Raw genomic sequence first — 10,072 nt, forward strand, 5'->3', positions numbered from 1 at the left:
GAAAACAAGTAACTAATTAAGAAAGATTTGAAAATAAGTTAAGATAGGAGATTTGAAAAATATTTGATTTTAAAAAAAAATTTTGAAATTTAAAATTGAAAAGGAAAAGTTAACAAGAAAAGATAAGAATTGAAAAGATTTGAAAAAGATTTGATTTTGAATTTTGAAAAGATTTGATTTTGCAATTTGAAATTAAGATAAGATAATGATTTGAATTTTAAAGAAAGATAAACCAAAGATAGGATAAAGATTTAAAAAGTTTTGAATTTTAAAATTTTAAAAGAAAGCTAAGATAAGAAAGAATCAAATTAAAAGAAAAGATTTTAAAAGATTTAAAAAAAAAAAGATAAGATTTGAAATTTGACTTTACTAACAAGAAGACACCAAACTTTAAAATTTTCAAAGCAAAATAAGAAAAAAGGCAAAATTTTCAAAATTTTTTTAATAAAGATAGAAAAGATATTTTTTTATTTTTCAAATTAATGAAGAAAGAGAAAAACAACCAAAAGACACCAAACTTAAAATTTTTTAGATCAAGGACACTAGTTTTTTTTTCGAAAATTAAAAAGAAAAACACCAAAAGACACCAAACTTAAAAATTTTAAGATCAAAACAAGAAAGGAAACAAGAACAACTTGAATACCAAGAAGAACACTTAAGCACCAATTCGAAAATTTAAAGAAAATAAAGAACACACAAAGGACACCAAACTTAAGAACTGACACTAGACTCAAACAAAAGACAAAGAAAAGATGGATTTTGAAAAAGTTTTTGAAAAAGGAAACAAAAGACTCAAATAAAAGTAAAAAGTACCTAATCTAAACAACAAGATAATCCGGTAGTTTGTTAAATCCGAACAATCCCCAGCAACGGTGCCAAAAACTTGGTGCGTGAAACTGGCTCCGCAGTATTCGCACAGATAGACTGGCAAGTGCACTGGGTCGTCTAAGTAATACCTCAGGTGAGTGAGGGCCGATCCCACGGAGATTGTTAGTTTGAGAAAGCAATGGCTATCTTGTAGATCTTAGTCAGGTAGATAGAAAATATAGTTTGTCATGAAAAACACATAAAACAGATAAATAAATAAAATGTTACTAAATAAATGTGCAATTAGTGATAGGAGAATGGTTGAGGCTTCGAAGATGCTTCTTCCTTCTGGATCAACTTTTCTCACCATCTACTCTAACTTCTAATTGATTCATTCCATGGTAGGCTGTATATGATTAACGCCGGGTCAGCGGTCATTAATCTCCTCTGCTTCAGATCAAACGCCGGGTCAGCGGTCATCCAATCTGAACGAGGGTGAAGCTCTAGCAGTCCATTCCCTAGGTGATCCTACTCAAAATGCCACAGACAAGGTCGGATCTTCCGGATCAGAGAATGCTACTTCTTTGGTTCTAGCCTATACCACAAAGGCCTAATCGCCCCGCACCTCGGCTAAACTGATGTCTCGAGAAGTCCCCAACGAAGCTATGGATTAGCCGTCTAAGAGATGTATAATCAAGCTTGTGGTTCAATACTATCCCGTCAAGGACTCGCAATAACCTATGTGAATAGGGATGATGGTCAAGTTACACTCCCAATTCGTTATTAGGATGAAGAACGAAGATACATCTTAGAATAGAATCAAGCATATATTGAAATAGAATAGTGATATTATTAATTCATAAGAATCAGCAGAGCTCCTAACCTTAACCAAGGAGGTTAGTGACTCATACTGTACAAAGAAACATTGTAATTCGAAAATATCGCATATAAGTCTCCCCGCAAAACAAGGGTGATCCTTGTGCTATATATATTAATCTAATAACTAAGAATTACAGAAATAAGTTAAAATAGTCTTGTAGTGCAAAAATCCACTTTTAGGACCCACTTGGTGAGTGTTTGGGCTGAGCTTGAGTGAAATCCATGAGCTAGTACTCCCTTTAGGCTTCCAACGCAAACTTTGGACTCCTGAATGGGCGTTGGACGCTAGCTACTCCCCTTTGGGCATTGGACGCTAGGAATGGGGTTGGTAACTGGCGTTGAATGCCAGTTTTGGGCCTTCATTTCCAAAGCAAAAGTATGAACTATTATATATTTCTGGAAAGCCCTGGATGTTAGCTTTCCATAGCCATTGAGAGTGCATCATTTGGACTTCTATAGCTCCAAAAATGCTCCTTCAAGTGCATGGAGGTCAAATCTTGACAGCATCTGCAGTCCTTTCTCTGTCTCTGAATCAAACTTTGCCAAAACTCCTCAATTTCAGCCAGAAAATACCTGAAATCATCATAAAACACACAAACTCAAAGTAGAATCCAAAAATATGAATTTTGCACTAAAACCTATAAAAATAGAATAAAACTTAAATAAAACATAATAAAAACTATATGAAAATGATAACAAAAAGCGTATAAAATATCCACTCATCTGGGACCCAGTGGTCCTGGGAGGCTAGGAAATTCGAATTCTCTGCCCCCTTGTGGGTGTTTGGTGCACGAAATTGTGATCATCAACAATGGCGCCAAAGGACTTGGAGCTCTTAAAAGTGAATCACACTTTGTCACAATTCCGCACAACTAACCAGCAAGTGCACTGGGTCGTCCAAGTAATAAACCTTACGTGAGTAAGGGTCGATCCCATGGAGACTGTCGGCTTGAAGCAAGCTATGGTCACCTTGTAAATCTCAGTTAGGCTAATTCAGATGGTGATGGAGAATTGATAATTAAAAGATAAATAAAACATAAAATAAAGATAGAGATACTTATGTAATTCTTTGGTTGGAATTTCAGATAAGCGTATGAAGATGCTTTGTTCCTCCTAAACCTCTGCTTTCCTATTGCCTTCTTCCAATCATTCATACTCCTTTCCATGGCAAGCTTTATGTTGGGCATCACCGTTGTCAATGGCTACTTCCCGTCCTCTCAGTGAAAACGTTCCAAATGCGCTGTCACCGCACGGCTAATCATCTGTCGGTTCTCGATCATGTTGGAATAGGATCCATTGATCCTTTTGCGTCTGTCACACGCCCAACAATCGGGAGTTTGAAGCTCGTCACAGCCATCCCTTCCCAGATCCTACTCAGAATACCACAGACAAGGTTTAGACGTTCCGGATCTCAGGAATAGCCGCCAATAATTCTAGCCTATACCACGAAGGTTCCAATCTTAGATTAGAAACCCAAGAGATATACATTCAAGCTTGTTTGCATGTAGAACGGAAGTGGTTGTCAGTCACGCATTCATAGGTGAGAATGGTGATGAGTGTCACATAATCATCACATTCATCATGTTCTTGGGTGCGAATGAATATCTTAGAGAAGAAATAGACTTGAGTTGAATAGAAAAACAATAGTACCTTGTATTAATTCATGAAGAACAGCAGAGCTCCACACCTTAATCTATGGTGTGTAGAAACTCCACCGTTGAAAATACATAAGAACAAGGTCTAGGCATTGCCAAATGGCCAGCCTCCAAATGTGTCTAAGATAGCATAAGACTTATCAAAGATCTCCCTAATACAATAGCAAAAGGTCCTATTTATAGAAAACTAGTAGCCTAGGGTTACAGAAATGAGTAATTAATGCAGAAATCTTCTTCCGGGCCCACTTGGTGTGTGCTTGGGCTGGACATTGAAGCTTCCATGTGTAGAGACTTTTCTTGGAGTTAAACGCCAGCTTTTGTGCCAGTTTGGACGTTTAACTCCAGCTTTTGTGCCAGTTTTGGAGTTAAACGCCAGAATTCTTGAGCTGACTTGGAACGCCTATTTGGGCCATCAAATCTCGGGCAAAGTATAGACTATTATATATTGCTGGAAAGCCCAAGATGTCTACTTTCCAACGCAATTGAGAGCGCACCAATTGGGTTTCTGTAGCTTCAGAAAATCCACTTTGAGTGCAGGGAGGTCAGAATCCAACAGCATCTGCAGTCCTTTTTCAGCCTCTGAATCAGATTTTTGCTCAGGTCCCTCAATTTCAGCCAGAAAATACCTGAAATCACAGAAAAATACACAAACTCATAGTAAAGTCCAGAAGAGTGATTTTTATTTAAAAACTAATAAAAACATAATAAAAACTAACTAAAATATACTAAAAACATACTAAAAACAATGCCAAAAAACGTATAAATTATCCGTTCATCAGTGTTGAACACCCAACTCCTGCTCCTGGCTGGCGTTTAACGCCAGCTTCATGCTCCTCATAGGGCGTTGAACGCCCATAAGAGACCTCTTTCCAGGCGTTCAACACCAAGTCTCTACTTCCTGGCTGGCGTTCAATGCCAGCAATGCTGCTCTGCTTGGGCGTTGAACGCCCATTCTTACTCCTTGGCTGGCATTCAACGCCAGCAATATTGCTCTTCTTGGGCGTTGAATGCCCATTCTTGCCCCCCTTGTCTGGCGTTTAACGCCAGCAAGGTACCTGCTCCAGGGTGTTTTGTTTCCAGTTCTGACTATTTCTGTTTCTGTTCTAACTACTGCACATGATCACAAACTTACTGAAATAATTATATAAAATAAACTTAAAGAAAAACAGAAATAACTAACTATGCCTCCTAACAAGCGCTTCTTTAACGTCACTAGCTTGACGGTCAGCTCCTTTACGGAGTTAGATAGGGGCTCAAAATTTTTCACCTTACAGTGAACTTCTTGCCTGTGCTCTCATGGATGAGTTCCATATGTTCTAGAGACCGGATCTTATTCACAGTATGAAAAATGACTGGGTTGTCAGTGAAGACAACTCTCACGCCAGGTGAGAGGGCTTTAGTGGGGATTTTCTTGTCCCTCTAGCCTTTAGGTACTTTCTTCTTAGTACTTTTATTCTCAGTGCTTAATGATGGCTGCCCAACACCAAACTTAGAATTTGTGTCTGGGGGTTCTGTATAGCTTTACACTGAGAGAGAGGGTTGGAACACTAAGTGTTGCACAACTGCCTCTCTTTTGTCAGAGAGAGAGTTGGGGATAGGCATCTTGAACAAGATATGGGACTCCCATAATTGTAGAATCAACTCTCCCTTTGCTACATCAATGATGGCATTGGCAGTGGCTAGGAAAGGTCTTCCAAGGATGATGGATTCATCCTTGTCTTCCCCAATATCCAAGATTATAAAGTCCGCAGGAATGCAAAGGTTCTCAACCTTTACTAAGACATTCTCAACCAGACCATATGCCTTTTTCATTGACTTGTCTGCCATCTATAGTGAGATTCTTGCATCTTGTACCTCAAAGATTCCCATTCTCTCCATTACAGAGAGTGGCATGAGGTTTATGCTTGACTCTAGGTCACACAGAGCCTTCTCAAAGGTAATGGTGCCTATGGTGCAAGAAATTAGTAAGCGTCCGGGATCTGGCAGCTTCTGAGGTAGTTTCTGTTGAACCAAGGTATTGAGTTCCTTGGTGAGCACTGGAGGTTCTTCTTCCAATGTCTTTGTTCCAAATATCATGGCATTCAGCTTTATGAGGACTCCTAGGTACCGAACAACTTGCTCTTCCCTAGTTTTCTCTTCCTCATCAGAGGATAAGTGATCCTCATAATCCATGATTTGCAACAAGGCATTTAATGGAACTTTTATGGTCTCTGATGAGCGGATAATTTATACGCTTTTTGGCATTGTTTTTAGTATGTTTTTAGTAGGATCTAGTTACTTTTTGGGATGTTTTCATTAGTTTTTATGTTAAATTCACATTTCTGGACTTTACTATGAGTTTGTGTGTTTTTCTGTGATTTCAGGTATTTTCTGGCTGAAATTGAGGGACTTGAGCAGAAATCGGATTCAGAGGTTGAAAAAGGACTGCTGATGCTGTTGGATTCTGACCTCCCTGCACTCAAAGTGGATTTTCTGGAGCTACAGAACTCAAAATGGCGCTCTTTCAATTGCGTTGGAAAGTAGATATCCAGGGCTTTCCAGAAATATATAATAGTTCATACTTTGGCCAAGAATTGACGACGTAAACTAGCATTCAATGCCAGCCTTTTGCCCAAATCTGGCGTCCAACGCTAGAAAAGGATCCAAAACCAGAGTTGAACGCCCAAACTGGCACAGAAACTGGCGTTCAACTCCACAAATGGCCTCTGCACGTGCTACACTTAAGCTCAGCCCAAACACACACCAAGTGGGCCCCGGAAGTGGATTTATGCATCAATTACTTACTCATGTAAACCCTAGTGACTAGTTTAATATAAATAGGACCTTTTACTATTGTATTAGGCATCTTTTGATCATCTTAGGATCTTAGGATCATCTTTGAACGCATTGTTCTTAGATCAAGGGGGCTGGCCATCTCGGCCATGCCTGGACCTTCACTTATGTATTTTTAACGGTAGAGTTTCTACACTCCATAGATTAAGGTGTGGAGCTCTGCTGTTCCTCAAAGATTAATGCAAAGTACTACTGTTTTCTATTCAAATCTTCTTATTTCTCTTCTAAGATATCCATTCGCACCCAAGAACATGATAAAGGTGATGATTATGTGTGACGCTCATCATCCTTCTCCCTTATGAACGCGTGCCTGACAAACACTTCTGTTCTACATGAATTAAGCTAGAATGAGTATCTCTTAGATCTCCTAACCAGAATCTTCGTGGCGTAAGCTAGAATGATGGCGGCATTCAAGAGAATCCGGAAGGTCTAAACCTTGTCTGTGGTATTCCGAGTAGGATTCAGTGATTGAATGACTGTGACGAGCTCCTAACTCGCGATTGCAGGGCGTTAGTGACAGACGCAAAAGGATAGTAAATCCTATTCCAGCATGATCGAGAACCGACAGATGAATAGCCGTGCCGTGACAGGGTGCGTGAGCATATTATTCACTGAGAGGATAAGATGAAGCCATTGGCAAGGGTGATGCCTCCAGACGATTAGCCGTGCCGTGACAGGGCAGTGGATCATTTTCCCGAGAGATGACCGAAAGTAGCCATTGACAGTGGTGATGTATCACATAAAGCCAGCCATGGAAAGGAGTAAGACTGATTAGATGAAGATAGCAGGAAAGCAGAGGTTCAGAGGAACGAAAAGCATCTCCATTCGCTTATCTGAAATTTCTACTAATGATTTACATAAGTATCTCTATCCCTATTCTATTATTTAATATTCGAAAACTCCATGATTATTTTATATCCGCCTGACTGAGATTTACAAGGTGACCATAGCTTGCTTCATGCCAACAATCTCCGTGGGATTCGACCCTTACTCACGTAAGGTATTACTTGGACGACCCAGTGCACTTGCTGGTTAGTTGTATCGAGGTTGTGACAAATTATGAATGTGTAATCACAATTTCGTGCACCAAGTTTTTGGCGCCGTTGCCGGGGATTGTTTGAGTTTGGACAACTGACGGTTCATCTTGTTGCTCAGATTAGGTAATTTTCTTTTTATTTTCTTTTCAAAAATTTTTCAAAAATAATTTCAAAAATCTCTCATCTGTTTTCGAAAAAAAATAAAAATGTTTTCAAAAAAAAAATTCATTCAAAATTTTTAAGAATGAATTCTAGTGTTTCATGAAGCATGCGAAGCCTGGCTGGCTGTAAAGCCATGTCTAAATTTATTTGGACTGAGGCTTGCAATTTGTTATAAAGAGCAATATACTCTCGTGTTAAAGACTAAAGCTTGGCTGGCCATTGGCCATGTCTAGTGTTTTGGACTGGAGCTTTTTCATTGAAAGCTTGGCTGGCTAGTGAGCCATGTCTAATTCCTGGACTGAAGCTTTAGATTAAGAATGCAAGATTCCTGGAATTCATATTAAAAATTTTGGAATCCTTATTTTCCTTTTTCATATAATTTTCGAAAAAAAAATCCAAAAAAATTAAAAAATCATAAAAATCAAAAATATTTTTTGTTTCTTGTTTGAGTCTTGAGTCATGTTATAAGTTTGGTGTCATTTGCATGTGCATCTTGCATTTTTTCGAAAATTCATGCATTCATAGTGTTCTTCATGATCTTCAAGTTGTTCTTGGTAAGTCTTCTTGTTTGATCTTGATGATTTTTTGTTTTGTGTCTTTTCATGTTTATCATATGCATTCTTGAATTCTTAGTGTCTAAGCATTAAAGAATTCTAAGTTTGGTGTCTTGCATGTTTTCTTTGCATAAAAAATTTTTCAAAAATGTGTTCTTGATGTTCATCATGATCTTCATAATGTTCTTGGTGTTCATCTTGACATTCATAGCATTATTGCATGCATTCATTGTTTTGATCTAAAAATTTCATGCATTGCATAATTTTCATGTTTTTCATAAAAATTTCAAAAATCAAAAAAAAATATCTTTCCTCTTTTCTCTCATCAAATTCGAAAATTTGGATTGACTTTTTCAAAAATTTTTGAAAATCAAATTGTTTCTCATGAGTCAAATCAAATTTTCAATTTGAAAATCTTATCTTTTTCAAAATCTTTTTCAAAAATCAAATCTTTTTCAAAATTATTAGTTATTTTTGAAAATTCCAAAAATATTTTTCAAAAATCTTTTTCTTATTTTTATACCAAATTTTCGAAAATAACATAAACAATTAATGTTTTGATTCAAAAATTTGAAGTTTGTTACTTGCTTGTTAAGAAAGATTCAAACTTTAAGTTCTAGAATCATATCTTGTGATTTCTTATGAATCAAGTCATTAATTGTGAATTTAAAAATCAAATCTTTTTTTCAAAACTAATTCCTATCATATCTTTTCAAAAAATATCTTCTTATCTTATCTTTTTCAAAAATTTGATTTCAAAATATCTTCTCTAACTTCCTAACTTCCTATCTTTTCAAAATTTGTTTCAACTAACTAACTAACTTTTTGTTTGTTTCTTAACTTTTTCAAAACTACCTAACTAACTCTCTCTCTCTCAATTTTCGAAAATATCTCCCCCCTTTTTCAAAATTTCTTTTTAATTAACTATTATTTTAAATTTTAAATTCTAATTTTCGAAAAAAAAAATATACTAAACATTTTTCAAAAACTATTTTCAAAAATCACTAACTCCTTTTCAAAATAATTTTCGAAAATTATACCTCCCCCATCCTATTCTATTTATTCATTCATATCCTAACATCTCATCTCACATCTCTTCCATTCGTACAGTTGCATTTCTTCCTTTACATCACATTCTTTGTCTCCCCCTCTTTTCTTCCACTCACAAAGGGATCCCTATACTGTGGTATAAAGGATCCCTATTATTATTATCATTTTTCTGTCCATTCTTCCTTGTCATATGAGCAGGAGCAAGGATAAGAACATTCTTGTGGAAGCATATCCAGAACCTGAAAGGACTCTGAAGAGAAAATTAAGAGAAGCTAAAATACAACAATCCAGAGATAACCTTTCAGAAATTTTCGAACAGGCAGAGGAGATGGCAGCCGAAAATAATAATAATGCAAGGAAGATGCTTGGTGACTTTACTGCACCTAATTCCAATTTACATGGAAGAAGCATCTCCATTCCTGCCATTGGAGCAAACAACTTTGAGCTGAAACCTCAATTAGTTTCTCTGATGCAGCAGAACTGCAAGTTTCATGGACTTCCATCTGAAGATCCTTTTCAGTTCTTAACTGAATTCTTGCAGATATGTGATACTGTTAAGACTAATGGAATAAATCCTGAAGTCTACAGGCTCATGCTTTTCCCTTTTGCTGTAAGAGACAGAGCTAGATTATGGTTGGATTCTCAACCTAAAGACAGCCTGAACTCTTGGGATAAGCTGGTCACGGCTTTCTTAGCCAAGTACTTTCCTCCTCAAAAGCTGAGCAAGCTTAGAGCTGATGTTCAAACCTTCAAACAGAAAGAAGGTGAATCTCTCTATGAAGCTTGGGAAAGATACAAACAGTTGACCAAAAAGTGTCCTTCTGACATGCTTTCAGAATGGACCATCCTGGATATATTCTATGATGGTTTATCTGAGCTATCAAAGATGTCACTGGACACTTCTGCAGGTGGATCCATTCACCTAAAGAAAACGCCTGCAGAAGCTCAAGAACTCATTGACATGGTTGCTAATAACCAGTTCATGTACACTTCTGAAAGGAATCCTGTGAGTAATGGGACGCCTATGAAGAAGGGAGTTCTTGAGGTTGATACTCTGAACGCCATATTGGCTCAGAATAAAATATTGACTCAGCAA

At 37.2% G+C, this 10,072-nt stretch overlaps 1 non-coding gene across 1 annotated transcript; it reads right to left on the reverse strand.

The window, feature by feature from the left end:
* Window positions 1-9,700: 9,700 nt before the first annotated feature.
* Window positions 9,701-9,808, reverse strand: LOC148573449 (small nucleolar RNA R71). Its single transcript, XR_015906080.1, has one exon. It is a non-coding gene; the product is annotated as a small nucleolar RNA R71 (small nucleolar RNA).
* Window positions 9,809-10,072: the final 264 nt, after the last annotated feature.

The sequence above is a fragment of the Arachis ipaensis genome, chromosome B2 (genome assembly GCF_059453495.1).
Source record: "Arachis ipaensis isolate K30076 ecotype BB chromosome B2, ASM5945349v1, whole genome shotgun sequence".
NCBI classification, from domain to species: domain Eukaryota; kingdom Viridiplantae; phylum Streptophyta; class Magnoliopsida; order Fabales; family Fabaceae; genus Arachis; species Arachis ipaensis.